Source organism: Pinus tabuliformis, chromosome 5_2 (genome assembly GCF_031772625.1).
Source record: "Pinus tabuliformis cultivar Carrire ecotype Pingquan chromosome 5_2, CPIR1, whole genome shotgun sequence".
Classification (NCBI taxonomy): Eukaryota; Viridiplantae; Streptophyta; class Pinopsida; order Pinales; family Pinaceae; genus Pinus; species Pinus tabuliformis.
This window is the reverse complement of record NC_142306.1, coordinates 47,001,812-47,028,720: the sequence shown is the minus strand read 5'-3', so window position 1 is coordinate 47,028,720 and position 26,909 is coordinate 47,001,812. Positions and strand designations below refer to the sequence as shown.

The 26,909-nt window shown below is 39.7% G+C and overlaps 1 long non-coding RNA gene across 2 annotated transcripts in view; it reads left to right on the top strand.

The window, feature by feature from the left end:
• The window catches only part of LOC149157517 (uncharacterized), a 160,409-nt gene that overhangs the window by 34,859 nt on the left and 98,641 nt on the right, over window positions 1-26,909 (top strand). The window contains exon 2 of one of the 2 annotated variants that reach the window (XR_016261992.1): window positions 25,318-25,406. The exons of the other annotated variant lie outside the window; for it this stretch is intronic. This is a non-coding gene — a long non-coding RNA (uncharacterized LOC149157517). Of the gene's footprint in view, window positions 1-25,317; window positions 25,407-26,909 lie in introns of those variants that run through there. 2 annotated transcript variants of the gene reach the window in all.

Here is a 26,909-nt window from a genome sequence, read left to right as displayed (position 1 = left end):
ATAGAAATGAAGATCATCATGAGCAACCAATTGTTTTCTTTAGCAAAGTTACGAGGGATGTAGAACTAAAGTATGATATAATTGAAAAACAAACCTATGCTTTAGTTCAAGCTTTGAAAGATTTTAGAATTTATGTCCTGCATTCTCCAATAACAGTTTATGTGCCATATAATGCAGTAAAAATAGTGTCGTCTCAACCTGACTCAGATGGGAAAAGAGGAAGATAAATAACCAAAAATTTAGAGTTTGATTTGGATATCAAACCAACAAAACTAGTTAAAGGAAAAGGATTAGCTAAGTTATTGGCAATATCAAAGTGTAAAGTTTTGGAATAAATTCAATCATGCAAATTTCAGATACAAAGGAGAAGAATGCACAAGATCTTTCTTCTGTTCCAGAGGTGAAGAACCCACAAGAACCTTCTTCTAGTTCAACATCTGCACAACTTCCTTTACATATTGATGGGATGTTTTTATTCTCAGATTGGTACAAGGATATTGTACATTTTCTGCAAGATTTTGAATATCCTATTGAGTTTACAAAGAATCAACGCAAGTCCCTTAAACTCAAAACAATGAAATATTGTATACTTAATGCAAATCCGTATTGGAATGATCCATTAAATATTACTTTACTATGTTTGACTAAAAGTGAGACAAAGGGTGTAATTGAACAATTTCATGAAGGAGTATGTGGAGGCCACTATGCTTGGAGAGCAACTGCACACAAGATATTGAGAGCAGGATTCTATTGGCCTAAGTTTTTTGCCCAAGTTGGTTTGAAAATATGGAGTTGAATTCCTTGCCAAATTTTTGCAGGTAGCAAAAACTAGCTTCTCTCCCTCTCATTCTAGTATTGATTGAAGCTTCTTTCCTGCAATGGGGTCTATATTTTATTGGTGAGATAATTTCCTCATCCACTAATCAACATTGATGGATCCTAACAACAACAGATTATTTCAAAAAATGGGTAGAGGCTATCTCTGTAAGAAATACAACTGATTTTGTTGTCATGAAGTTCATTGAAGAAAATATTTTTTCTACATTTGGTTGTCCAGGATAAGTAATTACAGAGAATGATCAAGCTTCTAGTGCCATTAAAATGATTTTTTGTCAAAAATACCAAATTTCTTTACATCACTCTACACCGTACTATCCACAAGGAAATGGGCTGGCAAAGTCATCAGACAAAAGCTTGATTAAAGTTATCAAGGTTTTGGTAGATCATAAAAGAAATTGGTATAGCCACTTGAAGTATGCAGTCTGTGCAAATAGAGTTTCACCCTAAAGATCGATTGGTAAATCTCCATTTCAACTAGTCTATGGTACTGAAGCTATTTTTCCTACTCAATTAGCATTTCCAGTGATGAAGCTCTTGCAGGATTCTTATGAGGAAATTGATGATTTCTCAAAAAGAATGAATCAAATCATTGAACTTAATCGAGGCAAAGAAGTTCAACACAAACTCTTCCAATATCAAGATAAGATGAAAAATCTATTTGACAGAAGGGTCAAAGAAAGAGATTTCAAACAAGGAGATCTAGTATTAAGATGGGATGCAAGAAGAGAAGAAAAAGGAAAACATGGAAAGTTTGATAATCTTCAGTTAGGACCTTTCAAAATTGCAGAAATCAAAGGAAATAATACTTTCAATCATCAAAATATGGAGGGAGAATATTACTCATTGTTAGTCGGTGGGCAATATTTGAAAAACTGCATTTAGTATTGAGTTAGTTTCTTTTATTGTCATTGTAAATAATCAGTTTGATTTACATTTACAGAGCAAGTGTGAATTTTTACAACAATGACTCCATAGCCAGAGGAGAAGGCACATGGATCTTCATGTTCTTTGCATCCCATAGAGGGAAGTAGTGCCCAAATGGAGCCGATGTTGTAACCTTTTTTTTATCTACGCAATTTTCTTAAAATATATATAGATATATGTATATATATATATATATATATATATATATATATATATATATATATATATATATGCGGTATAACATTATTTATTGTGGTTTCCGCCAGCACACATTAATTTTTGCGCACATTTTAACGGCAATGTTGCCCGCCGTAATTGAAAGTCGATAATGTATTGCGCAACCCCCCGGTACCCCCAACGTTTAACGAGGGGTCTGCAATATTTTGTTTTCCAATACCGCCAAAAGAACCATGGCAAGCGTGTGTGCATTGCACACCCATATATATATATATATATATATATATATATATATATATATATATATATATATATATATATATATATATATATATATATATAACCTGCGGTATAACATTATTTATTGTGGTTTCCGCCAGCACACATTAATTTTTGCGCACATTTTAACGGCAATGTTGCCCGCCGTAATTGAAAGTCGATAATGTATTGCGCAACCCCCCGGTACCCCCAATGTTTAACGAGGGGTCTGCAATATTTTGTTTTCCAATACCGCCAAAAGAACCATGGCAAGCGTGTGTGCATTGCACACCCCCCTCTCACAAAACCGTTTACCTTCAACACCCCCCTCTACAAACTTCTCTTCCATGTAGTCGTTACTCTCGCTAGTTTATCCCTCTGCCATATTTCCGCCAATTGGCAGAAAAATAATGGATGGGTTGAGACCCTGGTTCGGGCACAGGAGCCAACAAAGGCTTCGTCGTAGTCTAGCACAACGCCGACATTTTCACCTTATTCAGGATGAATAAGGCATCTCACCCGAGGCGTGTTGCGACCTTAGTTAGTTAAGGGGTTGGAATCCAGTGTTAGAATGAACCACATGGAGGTTATCAATACCCAATAAACTTCGAACTATAACAGTTAAAGACCCAACCATAATAGATCAAGCGCACATAGAGAAATAATATCACACATGTACACGCATATTAAAATTTTGAAAAAGCCACATAAAACCATATGCAAAGGTACTCATGTATCCTTGTAATATCTTCTTCTATTAAATCCCACAACATTACAACAGTTCATTTGGCTCCAAGTCCTCAAAGACATTATAGGAAAACTAACATGATAGAGAAATACATAAAAAATATAATAAGAAACAGAGCGGGCTCAAACGGCTCCGCAACGAAATTTCAGTATACTCTCCATCTCCATCTCCCTCTCGGCTTTCCCCTCGTCCTTCTTAAACCCTGCGCTCACTTGGACTGCTACTTCTCCCTAAGATGCTTCGCATTTTTCCTCTTTCGGCTGCCTTTGTTGCTCGGTTTCATCTGTTTCCTTAGCGGTCAGTGTTCCTCTCAGCTTGGTTGTGATTGCCTAAGTCTGGGTTTCTCTGGCCATCCTTCCACAACCGCTGGTCTTTGGCAGGTCCCTTCTTCTTCTCTAGTTGTCTCATCTGCTACTTCCCAATGGTTATCTATGGGAAAAATGTGGTCATCCTCCAAATCTGTCAAACTTGGTTCTTAAAATGAAAGACCCAACACACCGCAACCACAGTGCATTGACTCATCCCTGAGACAATCCTTTGCTAGTGCTAGTGGTGTTGCAGATGCTATTGGTGCTTCCTGCTATTGTGGTATTCCTTCCTGTGTTGCTTCTCCTCAGATGGCTCCTTCCAACGAAGGACCCAACTATTAGTGTTATGATGGCAGATCCCTAGAAGTTGATGACGGATCATGCCAGGTATATTACAGGAAAGATTTAGTCCAAATTCAAACTCACATGGGGAATTATTACTAGTTATTATGAATACAACGACTAGCACATGTGCCTCCGCATAAGATCCCAATTTAGTGGTGAATGTGGTTTTCTTCCAGTCTTCCTCCGTAATCTGGACTTGATGGTAACCAGAGAATCCATCTATAAACGAGTAAGCTTTGTTTCCTGCCACATTGTCTAGAACTTTGTTGTTGAATAAAGTAGGGAAGGGGTCATGAACACAGGAATTGTTTGCACTGCGTAAATCCACGCGGACCCAAATTTCTTCAGTGTCCTTGTTTTGTATAACAATTGGACTTACCCACTTTGCCTCGTCAACTGGGAATATAAGCTCAGCCACCAACATCTTATCTATCTCCTTCGTCACTTTCTCTTTGACTCTCGGATTTAGCCTATACTGGCTTTGCTTCAGGTTTAAGCATGATCTTCATCTCCCCTAACTCTCCCTTGATCCCCTTAAGCTCCGCAACAGACAAAGGGAAAATCCTCGTATTCTCTTAGGAGATTGAAGATTTTCTTGGTACTTTTCTCATCCTCATAATCTCCGATCGAGGCTAGCTTCGGCTTCTCATCAGTGTCGACATGTTTCTGCAACTTGAAAGGTAGTTGCTGCAGACCATTGGTTACAGGCCCATATTCAACATTTTGTTCCCCCTTAGTTTCCTTGAATGTCAGATGTCTCAATTCCTCCAAGTCATCCTCATCCGGCTCTCATTTGATCTTTCCACAAGCTACGACTTCATGGAATCTAGATTCATATAGATGCTCAAGGGTGTCTTGGTCTATACATCCCTTTTTCAACTATCCTATCATGAGCAGAACCCATTTAATAGCTTGCAAAGTAGTCGCGATTCGTTCATCACTATAGGTAAAGAAAAAATCTTTGATAAATTGAGCTGCCATACAGTTCCAATCATTGATCTGCCTCCTTATCTCCTCCTTTACATACCATGCCTTCAGAAATGTCCCCAAGGTGTGTATAAATTTGTGCACCCATAAGTCCTTTGGAAGCCCTTCCCTGATCCAACTGGCCTTACAATCTTGCAGGTGTTGCCGAGGGTTAGAGCTCCCCATGTACTTAATGAAGTTCTGTGGGTAATCCTCTAAATGTCCAAATCTGACTCTCATCGTTGTCTTAATCTCCTGCCATTCCCTGAGATGGTTGCAGTGAGATCCCCACCACCTTGCTGGTGTCGCTTATAAGGTGACATCCAGTAAGGGCACTTTGTGTTCCTTAGACACAGTTGCATCAACTATACTAAGAAAGTCATTAATCGAGCTCATGCTATTGAAAATAGAGAATTTTGTTTCCTCAGTACCAACCCAATTGATACGATGGATCGTGGTGCAGCATCTGGTGTTGATCTTGTGTCCGCCTTGCTGCCAGTTATCCCAAGCAGCCTAGGAGCCAACCTCCAAGCTTTGAATGCTCCTCCAGTTAATCGATCCCTCTGTCGTCAGATTGATATAGTCTTCTCTTCTTCCCGCTGTCAGCTAGTATAGTTGATCCAACAATTCAAGTTCTTCCCTGCCATTTGCCGGCTCAGTGAACCTTGGAACTTGGTATGGATCTAGGCACTGGATCACTCTAACTCCCTCCACTTCAAAGATCATCAACTCCTTTAGATCAATTGTCGTGTACCCAAGCTATTCCAAGCAATGCCGAATAGGGGTCTCTGTCCCCCATAATGTCTATTACTTTAAAGTCAGCATAAGTTTTCACCCCTGCTATGTCAACTTCTACGTTCTCTAGCCTTACGACTAGAAGGATACAATATTCATTTTCCATACGTCGTCGAATTAGAGAAAACACCAACTTCGGCCTTCCCAAGGCTTCCTAGGTTTTCCTTGGTAGGATATTCACATCTGAACCCAGATCTAACATTGTATCCTTGATCTAGAAGCTTGCAATTTGAGCATCAATCCATAACTCCCTTCTTGTTCTCTGCTTGTTCCTTTGCACTCTCCTAGAGTGTCTCAGGTAAGTTGGCAGAAATGACTCCTTCCTTGGCCACTCCATCCTTGACAACAAATTTAAGACTTTCCCGCAATTGTCTGAGCATCTGATCATCATTCACAATTTGCAAAAACAACCTAAACTATTCCGTTACGGGTTGAACCTCAAGTTGTGGTAGGACCGAGCACGTAGCTTTTGAAAATCCCTACTATTCTCCTTAGGGTTCACCGATTAAAGTCAATTTTTTAAAAGGCTCTGCGGCTTCTTTGTAGTACCACTTTTGTTGTTCAGAATCAAATGAGAATTTTGGGGAGGCCAATTTTATGATTATGGGTTGTTCAGTGGCTCCAACGTCAGCTCCAATCTTCTTCCCTCCACGGGTGACTATGTTGATGTTTGAGAGGGGAGTTGTCTTCGGCAACCTTGGTTCAACTTGATTAAATTTCCTCCCCTTTCGCAGTTGCACTCTTCCCATCTAGTGATCAACTCTGGACAGTCTTTTGTTGCATGTGTGTTAACCCTGCAATGAGAGCACCAAGGTCTTCTGGGTAGCGGGCAGTCTCTTGCGACATGCCCCTCCTAATCACAGTTGTAGCAACGGACCAAACCTCTGCCTCTTGTTCTTCCCCCCCTCCTTTTTCCTTTGCCTCCTCATACTCGAGGAGTCTCATTGATTCGATAAGCCGATCGATTCAATCAATCAATTAAGGCATCCAACACTCTACACTGATCAGTATGGTGAGTTGGAGAAGCACAAAATTCACAAAAAGTGTTGTTTGGAACGTTGGAATACTTCTACAACATTGGACAAAGACGAGGGAGATGCCCATACATTTTGCATATTTCGCAATACTCGGTTGGTGCTGCATTTTTTTGGTTTGAAAATGCATGAAACTGAGTGCGCCTTGTGTATAGACCTTGTGTCCCGATCTGCACAACTCCTACAGAGGTAAATATGTGGATGGCCCTGTCAATGTAGAGGGAGTGCTCGAGCCCCCCAACCTTTGGCACTCCGCAACATGATGCCCCTCGACAAGGCAATTGGTATACCATATATGCGGTCGCACAGGTCATACCAGTTGCAAGTCCCTCAACTTCTCTGTCAAATCTACAATTTGATGTTGCAATCCTAATTAGAGGGGTTGTGTGACGCTGTTACCCCCTGATATTCATGTGGGTATCCAACCATAGCCTTGATTCGAGTCTCCTGCTCTAGGGCATCTTGCAGAGTATCAATTTTATGTCGACTCAATGGCGTGCGAGTAAGGGGTAATAATGCTTTAATGAACCAATCCCGTTGATGATTGGGATCAATCGGGTAGCTCAGCTTGTTAATTGCATCCTTAAACCTCTGCATTAGCTCCCAGGTAGTTTCCCCTTCCCGTTGCTTGATTTCCCATAACTCAGACAACCCCTACTGGTTGGTCTAGGGAAGCTTAAATTCTTGAACAAACTCTCATTTGACTTCATCTACTGTTGGATTCTGTTGTAATGAAGACCATTTGATGAACCATCTCAAGGCCCTCTCCCGAAGAGTGGTTTGGAATTCAATCAGCTTTGTAGCGTTTGAGGTCTGGCGAGCCCTCTAGATGGATTCACATAAGTAACAGTGTTGCTTTGTCCTCAACCCCTCTTCTAGAAAACTCGGTATATCGAGTAAACGATCCCACCATGCTTTATGGGAGGAGTATAAATCCCTGAGAACCAGGTTGTGATGAACCTTAGAGACATGTACTACTATTACTATTTTAATTGCTACTGGTACCAGCCTTGTAGGTATTGTGCACACTGTGAACCTTTGTGAATTTGATTAACTTAGAAAAAAATTGATTAGGGTTGTGATAAATTATCAGGGGAAGGTTGGGGAAGATACTACCTGAGCTGCGGGGAGGCGAATCATTACTCATGGGGGACACATCATTCTCAGAAAAAAATCTTCTCATGGTGAAGTGCATGTCATCATCAGGGCCTATGAAGCCCATTCCATTTGACATTCCCATCTCTGATGGCGGGGTGGAGTCCATATCACTTCTCTGAACCACTGTCACTACGGTTGTCTCTGCTCTATCCCTACCGCTCAACAACCTCAGTTGACTTCCTTCTCTTCCTCTCTGTCATGGATTTCCTAACACTGCTCCTACTTGGTGTAGCTCTTTCTTCCTTCTATCAATCTCCCGTAGAGCTCTGTCCCACCATTTTTCAGTTATCTACGCTCTCCTTTGTGCCCTCAAATGTCTGGCCCTTCGGGAGTCATCTGTGTCCATTTCTTCAATATTTTTATAGCTCCCCGCCAAGTATCATCCCTCTCTTTAGGTCCTTCCCCCAGTATTAGGCTTTTAAGCTGCCATGGGTGGGTTTTGGAACATCAATAAGTTTTCTTCAACCATCAGAATCTTAACCCACTACAAAATTTCCCTTAATAGTCTTCCTCGCAACCCCGACTTGAACAAGGCCTCAACCTTAGAGAAGCACTGATGACCCTCCATAGAAAACTCAATAATATATCCCTCTAATGTTGTCTGCACCCAGAAATCTATAGCTCACATCATATATGTGTCAAGCCAATGCAGCTCAACAAGATTTTCTTGAGTCTAGGGATGACAAGATTGGTTCTATCTGCTCGTCTTTTCCTTTACTTGCATTATCCGCAATCAATTGTAAAGCTCCTCTAGGAACTTGCACCAAAAGATCTCATGTTGATCACTTGTTGGTTCCTCATACAGGACTTCTTCTTTCAGTTGCTTCACACTTCGTCGATGGAGTTGAGCTTGTTGAGAGGCGAACCTTTCTACTTGTGCATGCCACCAATCTTGTAGTTCCTTCTTAAAGATACTCGACACCATATTCCAAACCCCTTTGGAAATTGTCAAGTCTCCGCAATGGAACTATTTGTTGGCGGAAAAATAATGGATGGGTTGAGACCTAGGGTTCAGGCACAGGAGCCAAACAAAGACTCCGTTGTAGTCTAGCACAATGCCAGCATTTTCACCTTATTCAGGATGAATAAGGAGTCTCATTCGAGGCATACTGTGACCTTAGATAGTTAGGGGATTGGAATCCGGTGTCGGAATGAACCACATGGAGGTTATCAATACCCAATAAACTCTTAACTATAACAGTTAGAGACCCAACCATAACGAATCAAGTGCACATAGAGAAGTAATATCACACAGGTACAAGCATATTAAATTTTTGAAAAAGCCACATAAGACCATACGCAAAGGTACTGATGTATCCCTGTAATCTCTTCTTCTATTATATCTCGCAACATCACAACATTTCATCTAGCTCGAAGGCCTCATAGACATAACAGGAAAACTAACATGATAGAGCAATACATAAACAAGATAATAAGGAACAAAGCGGGCTCGAACAAGTCCGCAACAACATTTCAGTATACTCTCTATCTCTATCTCCCTTTCCACTTTCCCCTCAACCTTCCTAAACCCTGTGCTCACTTGGACTGTTACTTCTTCCTCGAATGCTCCGCATTTTTCCTCTTTCGGCTGCGTCTGCTTCCTCAACTGTCCGCATTCCTCTCAGTGCGGCTATGAATGCCTAAGTCCGGGTTTCTCTAGCCATCCTTCCGCAACTCCTGGTCTTTGGTAGGTCCCTTCTTCTTCTCCAGTTGTCTCCTTCGCTACTTCCCAATGGTTATCTCTAGGCAAAATGTGGTCAGCCTCTAAATCTATCAAACTTGGTTCTCAAAACGAAGGACTCAACACCGCCAACTACTCGCTAAAATAGTTATAACTATTTCTCCTAGTATTGTCAAGATATAACTTCCAATTCATCAAATTAATCCCTGCCAACGTTTGAAAAAACCAATTAAACATCCCAATCAATAAATTGACAACGAATACTTCATTTCTTTCAAAACCAAATTGTCTTACACCAATTTGCTCAATTTGATCGATTCGCTCAAGGTTGCAGTGTTGTAGGACGTGCACAAAAGTTCCAAATTCACGATAGCTAATCTGATTCATCCTCTGTATTATTCTCGGGTATTCAAATCTTCTTGTTTTCTTTCTATTTTCAAAATGAGTTCCTCCAAAGGGAAAAGTAAAATGCAAATTAAAAATCTTATGCTTCCCCCAAGCTCGAATTTAGATGAATTACCATTGGTAGATCTAGATTTTAAAAGTGGTCAACAAGACTTTGGTGCAGCTTTTGAGACGTCACACTCAAAAGCATCTGGAGACTTGGGATGAAAATATGATATATATATATATATATATATATATATATATATATATATATATATATATATATATATATATATATATCAGTGTTGCGAAAATTGCGATCTTTTCTGCATGGTGATTTATTCGGAATTTTTTTCCAAAATGAAAAAATCGCGATAGAAATCGTGAAATTTTAGATAAAACTAAGTTACTGGAAACACCGCCCTATCCTACCAGATCTGTCTTTCGATGTTTCGTGTTGAAAAATGTGCAAGAAATGTTAAATTTAGAATGTGCTAAAAATAGACCTTCTAAAAATGGTATGTCTAAAAATAGCAGTTTGGCCAGTGAGGTCGTTGGCCACATTGGGTGAGAGGTGAAACTGCTAAAAATAGAAAGTTCTAAAAATAGTATTTATGGGTCCCTTCCTATTTATAACAGTCCCTAGTCTATCTATAGGAAGTAAAATTAATTTTGGTCTTAACAACAATTGGAAATATTAATTAATTAATTCAGTTGAGTTAATTAGTTAAGGAAATTTGAATTTGAAGTCTTTGTGAGCATGCACATGAGTTCTCCCACTGATTGAGGAATTTATCCTTAATTTCCTCCACTGATTGAGGGAATAAGTATGAATTCTATAATGAGAGAATCAGTTGAATTAGTTCTAACTAGTCAAGTCCAGTTAGATTATTTTAACAAGTTGTTAAAATAATAAAAAATAGTTTGTTAATGCTTGCATGCATGTGACAACTATTATTTTAGATAACTGAGGATTCACTCATGGATAACTGTTGCATGCCAGTTCTGTCAGAGACCCAGTTGAGATCAGATGTGGGACAGTGTACTATCAGATGCTTGTATATTTCTAGTAAGTATTCCTTGCATGGAGAAGGATCTATTATAGGAGATTGGAGGACTTGTGGCCTATATATTGAGGCCTAGGTAGTCCATGATTTTCATCTTATGATTGAAGATCACCATAGTACAGAGAGAGCAGGATAGCTTGAGAGCTGATTCTTTTTGTATTTTGAAGAGGATTTCCACTTGATTGATAATACATGGTTGGGGTTTTATGCTGGTGCTTTCCCCTGGATATATCTTGTGTTATGTGTGATTATTTCTCTTGATCAGTTATGCATGTTTCTACTCGATGTTGCTCATGAATTCGATTATGCTTCTGCTTAATGTTTTGTAGAAATAGAACAAGTATTATGCTTTAGGACATTGCATATATCGGTTTGTTCTACAGGTGAAATTTCTACATGGTATCGGAGCACAGGTGATCAAGCAAGAACAATATACTGAGAGGAGATTTCAAAGTTTTGAATTTTGGGGCGAGAGTTTGCAGAGCAGATCTGAAAATTTATGTACAAAATTTTCAGAAATGAATAGCAGATTTGGATTCCTTACAGAAAACTACCCAAAATAAAAAAAAAAAATCTGCTGAATCGGAGTTCGAATGAGGGAGATATTGTTGATTTAAAATCAGCTCATTTTCTAGAAAATTTCCTGAGAGCGGAAAACTGGAAATAGATTGGTGTGCTAGCCAAGAACCTGTATGCACTTGAGGTAAAAGATGCATGCAAAGCCTTGAAGAACAAGGCAAAGGTTAGAGACTTGGTGGTTGAGAGGGAGGGTATATTACCTCTCAACATGCAGAGCCAGAAGAAGTCTCAGACGATTGTGGAGGAACCACGATTGGTGCAGCAGCTTCCGGAGGTTGTGGAACAACCACAACAGGTGAAGCTGAGAGGAGATCGAGTAGAGACATCTATTCATGCAGAGACCTCCAGTAAGGGGAAACTTCGAGCTAGGTGGGCTGAGGGATCACATGCAGCCATACCTCTAGGTAGGAGGTGGGGTGGTATAGAGTGATCGTCCCAAGGAGGAGGGGCAAGATCCTTGAGGTACCCAACCTCTTGGATGAGACCTTGCTACAGGAGCCCCGATGTGGAGTAGCAGGAACTAACTGATTGGGTAGAGACAGATGCAGATGGAGCAGCAGAGAGAGCAAGAGTGCAGGGAATCCCAGGACAGCGCATAGCTAGCACGCTAAAGCAATGCGAGAGGCACAAGTGTTTTGCACAGTGCTAGGTGGCACAGAGAGGTGTGCAATGGTGCGAGATGCATGGAGATGTTGCAGTAGCACAGATGTCAGAGAGGGAGCACTTGTCAGCAGCAGGTAGAGCTTCGACATCATAGTATGTTCCTAGCCCAACAAAGTGGTCAGTTGGGAGTGTTTTTGTTCCAAGTGTTGTTGGAGCAAGTGGACCGGGTAGATATGTTGCATGTAGAACATTCCAGAGTTACAGGATCGGGTTTGAGAGAAAGCCTTTATTGTTGAGAGGGAGTGTTGAAAAATGTGCAACAAGAAATGTTAAGTTAGGAGATGTTTTTCGGCATAAATCACATGATATTTCATTTGTCGACGCGTTTCGAACCAACCAGTGTGGTTATTTCTTGTTCCAGTGGGACCCCCTATATTGGTGAGACTAGACGCTCCATAAATCAAAGGATTAGTGAGCACGCGGCTGATATTAAGCATAGGAGAACCAAGTCTTCTGCCTTAGCAGAGCATGCAAAGAAAACCAAACATCATGTTTGTATAGAAGAAGCCAATGTTATTACTAGAGTTTCGCAGTTCTATCACCACAAATTTAGGGAAGCCCTTGAGATTGAAAAAAGGTCGAGCAATCTCAGTAGGGAAGACAGCTGGAAGATCAGTAGTTGCTAGGTCCCAACCTTCTCTTCCTAATAGTTTTCTTCTTTTCCTCCCCTCCCTCTTTGTATACCCTGTCCCAGTTTTCTTAGTAGTTAGATATTTTCCCCTTGTGATCCCGTAACCTTCTCTCTTTGACATTTTTTCCTTGGTGGGATCGTCTTTATAGTATGATTTTTTTAATAGCATTTAATTTATGCTTAATTAATAAATGAAAAATAATGACCTTAATATTGAAATCATTCTATTTTATAATTATAAACAGGTTAAAACAATTAGTATACAATTAAATAAATTTATAATTTATAATATTAATGATTTATCCTTACTATATAATACTTATATCTATATATATATATATATATATATGGTTTTTATTTTTAAATAAACAAGTTAAAACAATTAATATACAATTAAATAAACTTATAACTTATAATGATTTATTCTTAATATGTAATACATTTATATATACATATATATAGAATAAAATCTAAATTAATAAAAATTGGTTAACACCTTTGATAAAAAAATTCATTTGTCCCATGATATTTTAATGTAATAATTAATGAAGTCCATATCTTTAACTTATTTTAGTTTTTAACTTTTAATTTAAATATAGTTTTGCCTCCTTTCCCTGGGTCTTGTCCATCTAGCCGTTTACTGGTCAAACCTAGCCATTAGTTAGTCAACATAGCCGTTACCTAATCTAAAATTATCGTCGTTGGATGTTTTGCTCTATCTATTTAACATGCAATCTGGATTTGATTCTTCAACTTGTCCTGACGATGAACCACACTGGTTGGTTCGAAATGCGTCGACAAATGAAATATCATGTGATTTACGACGAAAAATCTCTCATAACTTGATATGGATCACAGAAGCCTCAATTCTATAAAAAGAAATGTTAAATTTAGAATGTGCTAAAAATAGACCTTCTAAAAATAGCATGTCTAAAAATAGGAGTTTGGCCAATGAGGTCATTCGCCACATTGGGTGAGAGGTGAAAATGCTAAAAATAGAAAGTTCTAAAAATAGCATTTCTGGGTCCTTTCCTATTTATAGCAGTCTCTGGTCTATCTATAGTTAGTAAAATTAATTTTGGTCTTAATAGCAATTGGAAATATTAATTAATTATTTCAGTTGAGTTAATTAGTTAAAGAAATTCGAATTTGAAGTCTTTGTGAGCATGCACATGAGTTGTCCCACTGATTGAAGAATTTATCCTTAATTTCCTCCACTGATTGAGGGAATAAGTATGAGTTCTATAATGAGAGAATCAGTTGACTTAGTTCTAACTAGTCAAGTCCAGTTATATTATTTTAACAAGTTGTTAAAAATAATAAAATATAGTTTGTTAATGCTTGCATGCATGTGACAACTATTATTTTAGATAACTGAGGATTCGCTCATGGATAACTGTTGCATGCCAGTTCTGTCAGAGACCCAGTTGAGATCAGATGTGGGACAGTGTACTATTAGATACTTGGATATTTCTAGTAAGTATTCCTTGCATGGAGAAGGATCTATTATAGGAGATTGGAGGACTTGTGGCCTATATATTGAGGCCTAGGTAGTCCATGATTTTCATCTTATGATTGAAGATCATCAGAGTACAAAGAGAGCAGGATAGCTTGAGAGCTAATTCTTTTTGTATTGTGAAGAGGATTTCCACTTGATTGATAATACATGGTTGGGGTTTTATGCTGATTCTTTCCCCTGGATATATCTTGTGTTATGTGTGATTATTTCTCTTGATCAGTTATGCATGTTTCTACTTGATGTTTTTTTTTTTTTTTTTTCAGATCGAAAAAGGCTGAATTATATTATATAAGATATATAATGGGCAAGAATTCCATCATGTGTTGATCCGGATTTAAACAGGAACGCAACAAATTACAGAGATAACCATATACACAACGATGCAGTGGAAATAATACTTCATTTCATTAATGGAAAATACTGAAATATGCTTACAACCAGAAATGGAAATAAACCAGCTAGGGCGATGGTAGCTTATTTCTGAACTGTGTTACAATGAGGCTCGAAGGCCTATTTATTGTTGAGAAAAAATGGAAAACCCTTAACATTCCAAAACCTAACCCTAGGAGATGAAACGCCAAACTGTGGACCCCGTTTGGGTAAATTGGTACATCAACTTCCCGGGGTCGTAACTTTGGCATACGATCTCCGTTTGACGCGTACAATAGCTCGTTAGAAAGATCTATCCGAGCACTACCACTTTGGGAAAGATTTCCCAAAAAACGTCGTTTAGGGCCTCAAAACGGCTCCAGAAGTTCAGGACCCGAAAAACTGCTAAAAATAGTAAGTTGTGCTACAATTAAGGAAACTGAAAATGCTGAGAGAAACAATGGTGGGGGTCCAGGTGGACTTGGCAGGTGACCACCAATATCCACTTGGATCATTCCTCCCCCCTTAGGAAGCAATGGTCCCCATTGCGTTGAGTTCCTCCATGAGATGAGGAAACTTTTGCTGAACTTGTTCTCTGGTGAGCCACTTGCCCTGCTGAAGGAGTTGGCCTGCTTTGACAACTCGATACAGTTGGATATTCTGTTGGCGAGTGTTCTTGATCTGTGTGTCCATGATCCAATCAGTTGCAGCTTGTTCCATGCAATCTGGATTTAATTCTGTGGGTTTGAGTTGTTCTGCAATGTCGGATGTGTCTAGCAATGGTGGAAAGTATGGCCGAAGGCGGTCCACATTGAACATTGGGTGCAGGCCAAGGAATGGGGGAATGCTGAGCTCAAATGCATTGTCTCCCATAGCATTAGTAATGGTGTAAGGACCATATCAGAGTGGTCTCAATTTCCGATAGGCTCCAGTAAGGCATTCCTTTTGCAAATGCAACCAGACTTTGTTGCCCACCTGAAACTTGTGTGGCACCAGATGTTGATCATGTCGCTGCTTGTACTTGGCATTTGATTTCTCAATAATGTCATGGACCTGCTGGCAAATATGTTGGATGCGCTCAATGAAGTTGGTGGCCTTATCTATTTCGGACTGGACATGAGCTGAATTTATGTGAGTAGCTGCAAGTGGCATGGCCACATCAATGGGGCATAGTGGCTAGAATCCCAAACCCACCTGAAAAGGGCTATGGCTAGTGGAGCTGTGAAGAGATCGGTTGTAGCTATGCTGAACATAGGGGATGCTCTCGTCCCATGTGCGTGGACACTTTGAGTTATACATGCGCAGAATGTGCACAATCATCCTATTGACAACCTTTGTCTGGCCATCAGTTTGAGGATGGAAGGCTGTGGACTTCGTGAGTTTGGTGTCCAGCCTTGACCAGAGACTGGACCAAAATGTGCTGAGAAACCGACTATCCCGATCTGAGATGATAGACTGTGGGATCCCAAAGTGCACCCACACTCGTTCAAAGAAGAGTTTAGCAGTGGCTTCTGCTGTGATATTCTTCTTGTAGGCCGCCATAATGGCAATCTTCGAGAACCTGTTGATGACCACAAAACATAGTCATTTCCATGCTTAGTGGAAGGAAGGCCTGACATGTAATCCATGGAGATGGATTCCCAAGGTCGACTAGGGGTAGGAAACGGGGTATAGAGGCCGTGCTTCTTAATGGTTGGTTTGGAAATGGCACAGGCAGTACATGATCTGATGTACTTCCCAACATCCTGTCAAAGATTCGGCCAATAGAAATAATTTTGCAGTACTGCCACAGTTTTCTCGACCCCGAAATGCCCAGCAGCCCGACTGAAGTGTGCTTCCCAAATCATCTTGGCACGCTCGCTTGAAGGAACACAAAGGTGGCCCAGGTGGCATAACAGGGCATCCTGGAGGTGAAAATCTGGAACATGCCGACCCTCCAAGAGTGTTTGGTGTGTGTGGCCGAATTTTGGGTCGCTTTTGTAGAGAAGTGGCCAATCAGAAGTCTCGTGCCCACAAGAGTTGAGCATGGTGGTTAACGCCATGATTGGTGGTCCACTGAGGCAATCTGCAACATTATTGGTGCTGCCCTTCTTATACTTGATATTCAAGTGGAACTGTTGCAGGTATGTAGACCACTTTTGATGGCGATCATTCTGCAATTTCCCTTGGGTCTGTATGAACTGCAGGGGTCGGTGGTCTGTGTGGATGACCGTTTCCTTCCCCAAAATGTAATGCTTCCATTGTCGGCAGGCCTATACAATGGAATACATCTCTTTATTATAAGTGGGGTACTTCCGGACTGTGTCTGAAAGTGTTTCACTGTGATATGCCACTGGATGTCCATGTTGAGTAAGGACTGCCCCAATAGCATAGTTAGAGGCATCTGTCTCGACCTCAAATGGTTATTGTAAATCTGGTAACGCGAGCACTAGTGTCGTGCAGAGGCGATCCTTCAGCTCCATGAATGCCTTCTATTGAGATTCAGACCAAAAGAATTTTGCTTTCGCCCCTCCCTTGGTGACTTGACTCAAGGGCCAAGTAATATGAGAAAACCCCAACACGAACCTGCGGTAGAAGTTGGCAAGACCTAGAAAGCTGCGGAGCTCTGTTAGAGTGGTTGGAGATGGCCAATCCCGAATGACTTGGATCTTGGCTGGATCGACATGCACCCCCTGTTCATCAATGATGTATCCCAGATACTGAACCTGGGTCATGCCAAAAGTGCATTTCTCCAAATTGGCACATAGCTTGTGTTGCCGCAGTGTTTGGAGAACCTGTCGGATGTGGTGGAGGTGCTCTTCCCAACTCTGGCTGAAGATCAGAATGTCATCCAAGTATACTACTACAAAGGAGTTGGTGAATGGCCACAAGATGTCATCCATTAGCCTCATGAAGGTTGCAGGAGCATTCGTCAATCCGAAAGGCATAACCAACCATTCGACAAGGCCCTCCTTGGATTTGAAGGCAGTCTTCCACACATCAGAGGGTTCGATTGGTACCTGGTGATATCCTGACTTCAGATCGATCTTGCTGAAATATTTCACCCCCTTTATTTGGTCCAGGAGGTCATCAATCCGTGGGATCGGGTACCTATTACGGACAGTGATCTTGTTCAGTGCCCGATAGTCAATACAGAGTCTCCACGTCCCATCCTTCTTCTGTACCAACACGATCGGGCTCCCACAAGGCGATGAACTCAGACGGATGTGACCTTTCTGCAGGATCTCCTGAATCTGCCTCTTAATTTCATTGTTCTCCAGAACGGAGCGTCGATAAATTGGTCCATTGGGTAGTGGCGCACCTGGGGTCAAATCGATGGAGTGCTTGACCTGACAGTGCAGAGGAACCCCTGCAGGGGAGGTGAAGATGTCCTCGTACTCCTCCACAACCTTGTCCATCTGTAGTTGTCGTGCAGATGGACCCCGTCTGGAGGCCGCGGCCACCGTCTTCTTCTTTCCTTGAGGGCGTATCATCAGGAAAACAAATTTCCTGGTTTTGGAAATGATCTTACTGCATTGTTTTGCAGTAATCAAAGAGATGGCAGTAGGTGGTGCTACCTCTGGTATCCTATACAACTTATTTCCCAATGTAATAATAACAGCACGGGGTCTTGATTCATACACAGCATGTCGCTTCCACAAGTATGGTTGTCCTAATAATACATCACAAACTTCAAGGGGAGCAATGTCACACAATACCTCATCCGTGAAGGGCTTGATGTTGTATGGAAGGCGACACTGCTGGCTCACGCGAAGATCTCGTCCTTGGTGAAGCCATCCAATGGTGTATGGTTGTGGATGTGCTGTGGTCGGTAAACCCAACCGCTTCACGACCTCTACCGAAATGAGGTTCTTTTGACTCCCGCTATCAACAATGAACTGTATCGGGGAGCCCTTTACCCACATCTGGGAGTGGAAGAGACGCTCCTCCTCCTCTGGATCTTCGGGTTCATTTTTCTGGATCTTGGCGGTAGCAACAGTGGCGTTGGGATCCGCATCAATGATCTGCTTCCCTTTTTCATTCCCCTTATCGGGTTCTGACTCAGAGTCGAAACATGCATCTGATTCTGAAACCTTTAGCTCAGCCACCAGTGACTGCTTGGCCCGACACTCACTTGTGTTGTGAGTGGAGCTCTTATGGAACTCACACCATTTTCCAGTGTCCTTTTTCGGCTTCGCGGCGCTGTTCTTTGCTTGCAGCTTCGGCGGGTTGTCTTGGGTTGTCCCGCCTTGGCTTTGTCCTTTGTTCTGTGGTTTAGGGGCACCTTTCCCCTACTTTGGATTCGCAGATCCAAAGTCTCGCTTCTTTTGTTTAAACTTCTGCTCGACCTTGACGGCATATCGGTATGCTGCGCCGAGCGAGGAGATGTTCAGGAATTGTATTTCTTCCTGGATGTACTTGTGCAGGAAGCCACGGTATTTGAGTATCAAATGTTGCTCTGAATCCTTGATACCCAACTTTGTGCGAAGGGTATGGAAAAGATTGGTGAACTCCGACACATCTTGGTCCCTTCCCTGCCGCAACGTGGTCCACTTTATGTATTCATCCTCATAACTTCCGACAGGGTAGTACTGCTCCTTGATGGCATCCTGGAATGAATTCCAGGTGGGTGCGGCTGAAAATAGTGAGCCAGTACTTTCATCCTTCTGCTTGCAGTAGGTTTCCCACCAGTCCTTGACGTGGGGGGCTGCTTTGAGAAGAGCAAAAACAATCTTTTCCCAACTCGAAAATTCATGAACAGAAAAATAACCCTCTAGCAGATTTAACCATTTATCTACGGCATCTGCGTCTATCTGACCCTCGAATATGGGGATTTCAAAATTAACTTGTACCTTAAATGGCGTGGTGTTTCCAGAGTAGCTGCTGCAAACCGATGCGTCGCTTCTGGGTAGCCGCTGAAGGATCTGGGCAAAGCTGTCCATCATCGCGTTCCGTTGTCTCTCGAGGGCTTCTTCAAGCAAGATTTTGATGGGATCTCTTGCCCCCTCGTCTTTCTTCTCATTCGCCATGGCAGGCCGTCGGGATTTGCGAGGCTGGTCTTGCAAAGGTTCAACCAGTTCAAGCCCTAACTCCTTATATCCCGACCTTGTTGGGGACATGCAAAGAAAAACAGAGAAAAAGCAGATCGCTCTGATACCATTGATCCGGATTTAAACAGGAACGCAACAAATTACAAAGATAACCATATACACAAAGATGCATCGGAAATAATACTTCATTTCATTAATGGAAAATACTGAAATATGCTTACAACCAGAAATAGAAATAAACCAGCTAGGGCGATGGTAGCTTATCTCTGAGAAGAGATGTGGTGGCTACATGCCTCTGAACTATGTTACAATGAGGCTCGAAGGTCTATTTATTGTTGAGAAACAATGGAAAACCCTTAACATTCCAAAACCTAACCCTAGGAGATGAAACGCCAAACTGTGGGGGCCCGTTTGGGTAAATTGGTACATCAACTTCCCGGGGTCGTAACTTTGGCATACGATCTTCGTTTGACGCGTACAATAGCTCGTTAGAAAGATCTATACGATCTCCATTTGACGCGTACAATAGCTCGTTATAAAGATCTATCCGAGCCCCTAGATTTCCCAAAAAACGTCGTTTAGGGCCTCAAAACGGCTCCAGAAGTTCAGGACCCGAAAAACTGCTAAAAATAGTAAGTTGTGCTACAATTAAGGAAACTGAAAATGCTGAGAGAAACAATGGTGGGGGTCCAGGTGGACTTGGTAGGTGGCCACCAATATCCACCTGGATCATGCGTGCTTGAGATAGCTGGACCATTCTGTACAGAATTACCGTAATAGTATGGAGAAACATGGTATTCCACAAATGGACATTATAGCCTATCCAAATAGTCAGACAGTAGCATGCAGAGTGTGGATATCACAGCTTCAAAATGGTATATAGAATCCTATGACAAACAACTATAACCATATGTGTCATTTTAGCCACCAGCAGGTATCAGTGGCGAAAATCATAAACACAAAATTTAGAAGACTGGAAAGATACAAAACAGAATGGACATACCTGGGATTCAGCAATGAAAATTGAAGTTAAGTACCAGGGAGGGAAAATTCCTGGATGAAGAAAATTTCCCCGTCTGATTATGCTTCTGCTTAATGTTTTGTAGAAGTAGAATAAGTATTATGCTTTAGGAAATTGCATATATCGGTTTGTTCTACACGTGAAATTTCTACATTTCGGATCCTGGAACTGGTACAAACAACTTAAATACGTTTCAGAGTTGTTTCAAATTTCCGGAAACGACTAAGCAGGATTTTGAAACGTTTCAAAGAGGTTTTTTAGGAAACTGATCCGTTTCGGAAAAAATTGCATACGTATTACATTTTTAGAAACAAATCCAGCAAAACTAGAATATGTTTCACGATTTTTTTTCTTTGGCTGCCAGAAACGGGTTACTTGTTCGGATCCTTGAGTTGTCGGGAACAAGATTAAATATCATTAGGTCAATTTTTTTTAATATGTTTTAACTTTTAACTTTTCCATTTCTCATTGTTGTTTCCTGTCATTGCTGCCACCCGAGACTAGAGTTTCGCCGACTGCCATTTCTAACCTCTCATTGCTACCGCCCGAGGGCTAAGACTCGAGACATGAGAGCCTTCAAACTTCTACTCACTGCGATTATTGTCATCTACTACCTAGTGTGGGTAAATCATTTTTCTAAACGACATATGCCTTTGTGAACCAAAATCATTTCTTCTTATTAAATTTGTGGTGGTGACAAAAACTACCAGATTGCCTGGTGAAAATGTAACGAGCCAAAACACTTCAATTGGCATAATTTGATCAGCTTCCCTTCATCTCTAATCAAGTTTTGGTCTGAAATATCAAACATAAAGCTTTGATTCCTTCCTTCATGTTTGATGTTTTGGCTAAATTTAGACATATAAAGAGGTTCCTTGCTCTCCTTGCATTTTTACATAGTCAATTAGTTAAGCCTAAACCACCAAGCTCAAAAGCCCCTTGAAATCTTGCGTCCTATTACACAGAGAACCTGGGCCAGAAGTTTGAAGCTTATTTCAAAGCTAGGCTCCATAGTTGAATAATCTTTGTTATTCGAGATTGTCATTGTAAAGACCTACTACCTGCACTTTAGCCTAGTTTGACGTTCTTGTTTGGGTTCTCTGTTGTAAGTTAACCCAAACTTCTACCCCTATATACTTCAGGGATTTCACATAGACATGAAAGTTGGATAAACATTATGCCTATAGAAAGGACATTTAGGCCTACATAAATTCAACCTCACCAAACATCAAAGCCCATTAACGAGGCCCGCCTTCCATAAATAGTCTGACTTATTATGATGTGTTACATATGAATCTTTATTGCAATTTTATTTCTCAGAATCTCAGTTCTTGAAGCTAGACCAGAAGTCAATCATTTGAAGTGTTTCACAATTGTCTGAAGATCAATCTCTCTTTGGTTCACAATGCATTCCAATTATTTGGGAAACTAGATCTCCTCTAAGTCTAGGTAACAAACCATTCTCCGATGAATCCTAAAACATTTATATTGTTTTGTCTTGTTTGTGCTGGTCATAAGAGGTAATTGAGTTTGAAATTCTAAAGTGAGAGAATGAGAAGTGTGTAGGGTTTCTAGGCAAATATATAGTCCCAAGAACGACATTCTAGGGTTTACTAATGTCCCGATATATCACTTTTTGTTTATTTGTTTATTTTAACCAACATAAATTACATGACCAATCACTTAAATTACATGTCCAACCACTGGTTTTAATAATGATTATTCTTTTTCAAGGCTTATAAGTTTGTAACTTGTTTTGAAATACATATTAGTCAATTTTATTTTATAGTTTCATTTACATCATCATCATCATTCATGGCAACTTCAAGTTTAGCCATTCGTGAGGCAGAGGAAGTGGAACATGAAATTGAATTTGCCCCTAAAGTTGATCCAAAGTCACCACTTTGGAAATATGTAATTATTGTTGGGAAGATCCAAGGAGGGGGATCATTGGCATGGGTTTGCAGTGAGTGTAAAAATGAATATAAGGGATCATACACACAGGTCAAAGCACATTTACTTGAGCTAAAAAGCAATGGGGTTCGAATATGCATGGGCCCACCTAAAGAGAATGGGACAAATGGAAATGGTTTAAGCAAGGCAAAACTTGCAAATTATCAAAAAGAACAAGACGAGGCAAATGCTAAAGCAAATGAGGCAAATCATGTCTCTCAATTAAAACACCCAACAAGGTTGGGAGCATCTTCGTCAAAGCCTCCACTTCATTCTCATGGAATTGTTGGTTCAAAGCAGTTTAATTTGGGACCGTTTGAAAGGAGTTTTAATAATGATGCTCAAGAGATGGCAATTGCAACTATAAGGCAATGCATTTATGCAAATGGCTTTCCCTTTAACCTTTTATGATCTCCTTAATGGGAAAAGATGATAAAACAAGTGAATGAAGCCCCAAAAGTGTTCAAGAGCCCTGAATATTGAGAAGGTCCGCACCACAATGTTGAGTGTTGAAAAGTTAGATTTGGAGGCTAAATTAAGCTCCATTCCTAATTCATGGTGCATTTTAGGGGTGTCCAATTCTGATGGATGGAAAGATCAAAGGAATAGGCCTTTGATCAATGTGATTGCTTAGAGCCCAAAGGGGGCATTGTTTTTGAAGGCAATGGAATGTGAAGGGCAGATGAAAGATTCTCAATTCATAGCTGACATCTTGATTGAAGCAATTGAATTGGTGGGGCCAGAAAATGTTGTCCAGGTAATAACTGACAATGCAATGGTGTGTAGAGCAACAAGTCTAATAATTGAAGGCAAATATCAAAACATCTTTTGGACCCCCTATGTTGTCCATTCATTGAACCTCATGTTGAGCAAGATGGGGAAATTGAGTGAATTTGAGTTATTTTTTAAGAGGCAAAAGAAATTCAAGCCTTCATCACAAACCACCACATGTCCTAAGACATCTACAAAGAATTTGCGAAGTTGGAACTCCTTAAGGTACTTAAATTTTAAAGTTTAAAAATTCTAATTTCTATGACTCTAAATTCAAATATGTAAATTGGATTCTCAAATGTCATGATTCTGAATCATAATAGTTATTCAATCAAATTGTGATTTTTAATTATTAACATTGGCAATTTAGCACCTACAGGTTGTCAAGACTCGTTTTGTTTCTCACATCATAGTCTTAAAAAGGTTTACACAGGTAAAAGATGCATTACAATCAATGGTATGCAGTTATCTTTGGAATCAATGGAAGTAATCCCAATCTGATAGAGCACACGCAATGAAAAGGTCGGTTGTTAATGATAAATGGTGGGAGAGGGTGGAGTACCTCTTGGCATTTACTAAGCCAATTGTGCATTTGCTTCATATGCCTAATTTGGGAGAGGTGTGTGAGGGCATTGATTCCATGATAAAGAAGATAAGGATGGTTATAAATGCCAAGGAGAATGAACCAGATGATTTTTTACAGAGAAGTAAAAGATATGTTGACCAAAAGGTGGAGAAAGATGACCACTCCATTGCACCTTTTTCCTTATGCAGTGAATCCAAAATATTATGTTGCAAAGTTGCTAAGTGATCTAGAAAGAGCCGCACCAAGCAAAGACCTAAAATTCTCACAAGGATTTAAACAGGGTTTTAGAAAGCTTTTTGTAGATCCTAAAATTGGGCTTCGGATTCGTGCAGAGTTAAATCATTTTGTGGGATCAAAGGGTTGGGGTTTTGATATTGATTGTATGTGGGAAAAAAGGGCAATGAGTCCAATTGATTGGTGAAACTACCATGGTGGGGAATTTCCACATATCCAAAAATTGACCATCAGGATCTTGTCACAGGTTACTAGTTCCTCTTCAACAAAAATGAACTAGAGTACATATGGCTTCATCCATTCCGTGAAGTGAAACAAATTGGGCTTTAAAAAGGCCGAGGAACTAGTGTATGTTCATTCAAACTTTCGCCTTTTGTTACACGAGAGAATACAAATTTGGGGCTGCCAAATTATGGGAAGTGGAATCAAAGTTGTCTGATTTGGATATGATGTTGAATGTTAGGTCTCATATGACTTTGTTCGATGCGGAGTCACCAATAGGTGGATCTTCAAGTGGACATGGCAGCAATGTTCACACTTCTGGAGAGTATGTGGAACTTCTTAGTGACAGGAATGAAGACACATTTGATGATATGTAAATGTAATTTATGATGGTGTTTTAACTTTTAAACTTTTGAAAAACCATATGAATTATGAATAATGATAGTAGACTGTTAGTCATAGTTCATTTTGTACTTTGTACTATGTAGTGTGCATTATCAATTTTGGTGATAATGTTGTAACTTGTCTTGTTGATGATTAAAATTTGAAACAAAAACTTGATAATATGTTGAATCATAAATGTTATAATAATCATTAATGATGATGACAATGTTTATGTTGAATTGATGATGATGATAGATGATAATTGATTATATATTTTTAGATATAGAATCTAGATTCTAAAAGATGAATAGTAATATGAATTCTTACTTTGTTATATATATATATATATATATATATATATATATATATATATATATATATATATATATATATATATATATATATATGTGGGTGTGTATCGTTTCCTGTCGTATTGTATCTGGATTTTTTAAAATTTGTCAGATATATATCGGTTTCAGTGCAACTTAGTGATAAAATTGTAAAAATCGTAAAAAAATCATGGATGCTTCAAATACTTAAAATCATGGATGCTTCAAATACTTGAAAATTTGAGAAAAAATGATTTTTTAATATTTTTTAATGTTGCCAATGTTCTTTCGATTTTTCCCGATTTTTTCCTTTTTTTGGACCCTTGTCAATTGGACAGACAACAAGGAGGAGTGAGAAAGGATCATACAAGGGATGCTTTGTGGGAAGAAAAAATTGTTGAGAAGATCAGGTTGATCCATATACAGGTATATGATACTTTGCAAAAGTCATTGAAAAATTACGAGGCTAAGCATAATCAAGATAGAACAAAGAAGTCATTCAGAGTAGGAGACAACATATGTTTATATTTGAACAAGGAGAGGCTACAATTTCTTTGTATGAAAATCAAGGCTTTATGTTATGGTCCCTTTTAGATACTAGAAAAACATGGGAGATAACACACAAAATTTGTCCACCCCCATATATGCACATTTACGAATGCAAAAAATTTGAAATTCTATGAGCCTTCCATGTTGGATCAAGAAGAGGAACAAGTCCAACCTTCTATAAAGGATTTAGCAGCAAATTCTCAAGAAAAGTTAACAAAGGACACAATTTTCCATAAGAGGTACAAAACTACAAGATAAGGGTAGCATGACTATTGGCAGATTGGGTTGAAAGGATAGCTTCCAAGCAACGCTAAATAGTACTCTAGGGAGAAGATAGAGGAAAATTTTCCTCGCCTAATTTAGTGAAAGCTTTTCGGGACCAACAGTGTCCCGAAATGGGGAGGTATGATATGGATTATATCATTACATTATTTGTAATCCATTTTGATGCTTTCAAAGTGGAAAAATGGGAGGAATCAACTCACAGGTCTAGTTTTACTAACATGTCCTAGTTTTGTGAATTTGGGTTTAAAATATTCCAAAGGTGTTCTGAGGCATGCAATGAAGTTTTTGGGGTCCAAATGCTCTCGCTTGTGTGAATCACCCTAGCACTATTGTACGCTCAAATATATTTTCAACAACACATGAGCGACCTTAAATGGAGTCCATACTCAAAATTTATGCCACCCAGAAATTGGCCTTATTGTTTTGTCCACCATGATTCGAGAGGATGCCACATTAGCCCCATTACTCATGGAAAATGGTCTAACCTCGTGACCATGATAAATAATACTCTAGAAGAGTTGAGTTGAAACTCTTATTGATGGTTGAGTGTGTCAAAATTAACCCCTACTTAGTTGTCAAACTATGTTATAACCGACAAACTACGAGGAAAAGGGGTTTAATTCCATTCTAGTGCATTTTATTCCATAATTGAGCAAAGTAGCTAAGATTGGAAATAGAGAGGGCAAAAAAAATAGGGTTTGTATTTTGTAGTAGCCAACAAGCCACATATCTCACTCTTTTGTATTTGCACCATTTCCATTCAAAGTAAAATACAACAGATCAGCTTTACCTTCAAGCTGGGTTTTCTCTTGAATTAGTTTCTTGTAATGCCCTACTTAATTTTATCATGCTAATTTTTATTAGTGTTTAATTTACCTGAAAATATTGACTTATAATTATCAAGAAATATTAGTATATACCTACATTTGTGAAACTGTAATTTTATTTTATTGATATAAATTTTATTGTTGTTATTATTCAATTCCCAACTTGTCTTCTCAAATTTAATTTTGGATAGGATATGGTCTCCTCCAATTTATTCCAAATTAAATATCCATATCCCAAGGTGTCTTCTCAAATCTACTTGGGAGAAGAT